The following is a 2241-nucleotide window of genomic DNA, read 5'->3' on the forward strand; positions in this document are numbered from 1 at the left end:
CGTAAGTGTTGCACGTTTTATTTCTTCTTCTTCTTCTTCTTCTTCTCTTTTTTTTTACTTTCGTCTCCTCTTCCTTGTTGTCGTTCGACGATACTGGCGCCCCTGCTACGTCAACTTACTCTCGAGTTCGTCCGAAATTTCTCCCCTCGCGGTATAAATTTCTCGAATCATTGTCTTCATTGGATAACGAACGCTTTCGATCCTCGAACCTATTTGCAAGGAACGATTGATTTCTCTGGGAATTGGAGAACGCGTCTATCCAAGTAAATTCTTTTTTTGAGAAATCGTTATCGTAAAGAACAGCATGATTCATCGCGTGCTCCTGGTCGGACCGTTCCTCGAGACAAAGAGCTCGATAACTAACTGGCGCACCGAAAAATCATTAAACCTTCGATCTCGGCCTCCGTTACTCGGCGCGAGAGAGATCCGAAAGAGTATTAATAATAAAGCTTCATTACACCGCGGGAGACGTCTGGTAAGCCTACGCGCGCGCGCGCGCCACAGAGTAGGATGGCCAGTTAAAGTTTGCCTCTCGCGCCTCCACACCGATGTTAACCCCGAGATATCGATATCGAGCTGAGGACAGGGAGCCGAGGAAAGCGAGAAAGGAGGGACAGGGATGGCCAAGTTTGAAGGAAGAGAAGGGGGAGGGAAGCTTATAGACACCCTCACGGAACCACTAATGTATGTAATTGATCTATTGTGCGATGCATTAGCCCTACGGGTACCAGATAGGTTATCCTCCAGCCCCGATGCTAGAGGTTCCCAATGATGGTCGTGAAGGAATGGAAGGATCTTGATGGAGCGTGGTGGAAAAGGGATCCCCGAATGGGAAACGGATTCGGCTTATTAGTCGTTTTCGTCATTGGATCAGACTAATGTTTTCTCTGCTTGGAGCATGCTCGATCGTCAATGGTTTTCCTTTCTTGAATTTTTTATTTAGCTTAGTCGTTCGTTTTATATACTTTTGCTGGACTATATAAACGAGAGGTTCCATATATCGCATTTAAACATTTCGTTACTTCTTTTACTTTTGGGATATAAATATATTGTATACTTTTGGAATATAAATATATAACATAAAAATATTGGAATGTCGATCATCATTTTCAAGTGGTATGTATTTGAAATTCGTCGATAGAATTTTGGGCGAAATGTCGGGGTTTAGAAGTTTCAAGAACGGGACAGAACGATCGGCAATCAGTGTTGAACCGCAATTTGCGGTTTCCCAGTTTCTTGCTCCACTCGGCCGACTCGCGAACTCGTCGCATCCGGCAACTCGGTTTCTTTCGAATCGAAAGGAAACCACCGCCGCTCATTATTCCCCTGTTTAAGGCGAGACGATGGCGCAGTTAGGCTTGTCGACACGTCACCTCGCATGACTCAAAGTAACCTCGTAAGCTCTTCTCATCGTAGGGGGGAGGGTTAGACAAGCGACCGACCGTTTGTGCGGTCTACCGCATACGGCGAGGCCATTGACATATTTTGACTTTGTCACCCTCCCCGCAACAACTCGTTTCGCCCTTCTTCCGCGTTCTGTTTTTTTGCGGTTCTTTTCCGGCAACGGGTTTAATATAATCCCGGAACAGGATTTCGCGTGTAACGCGCGTTGCGAGTTTCGAAGAGGAAGGAAATCGAATCGCTCGGCGGCCAACAGATGCTCGTAATTGGAACAGGATGTCGCAAATTACGCCGTCTTAGAACGAGCTCGCGATATCAAGGCGACGGCCAATCGGCCGTACGAAATCGCCGGAAGCTCTCTCTCTCTCTCTCTCTCTTTCTCTTTTGTTTTCGCCCACCGTTGCTCCAATTTAAACTTCGATCCGATGCGCGCTGGTGCCCGTATCCGTTGCGAAAATTTTCCCTTTTCTCGAATTTTGAACAAATTAAATACGTGTACCACGTCAAAACTGTCTATACAGTAAATTAAAATCAACGTAGCAGTTTCGATTTCCCGAGAAATAAGAAATTTCCTTCGTTCCTCGCATTGTAAATTTCCGTTTACGAAACCAATTATAAAATATAAATTCACTCGAAAGTGAAACGTCTATTTTGACTGTCAATGCCGACGCTTTGGGTCCATCCGCGAGCGGAAGTCGATCCTCGAACGGTAGGAGTCCGCATAGCCGAGAGGCGAGTGCGTGGCCTGCCGAGAAAATCTATTATCTCGAATTGATTATGATTGCATGACTGTGAAATTGGTGGTGGCGAGCGCGGGGGCGTAGGATGGAGGAAGCGGCC

The 2241-nt window shown here is 46.4% G+C and overlaps 1 protein-coding gene across 1 annotated transcript in view; it reads left to right on the plus strand.

The window, feature by feature from the left end:
• The window catches only part of LOC102672658 (homeobox protein homothorax-like), a 321785-nt gene that overhangs the window by 258980 nt on the left and 60564 nt on the right, over positions 1-2241 (plus strand). The gene's annotated exons all lie outside the window — the stretch shown is intronic.

The sequence above is a fragment of the Apis dorsata genome, unplaced genomic scaffold (assembly GCF_000469605.1).
Source record: "Apis dorsata unplaced genomic scaffold, Apis dorsata 1.3 scaffold_265, whole genome shotgun sequence".
NCBI classification, from domain to species: Eukaryota; Metazoa; Arthropoda; class Insecta; order Hymenoptera; family Apidae; genus Apis; species Apis dorsata.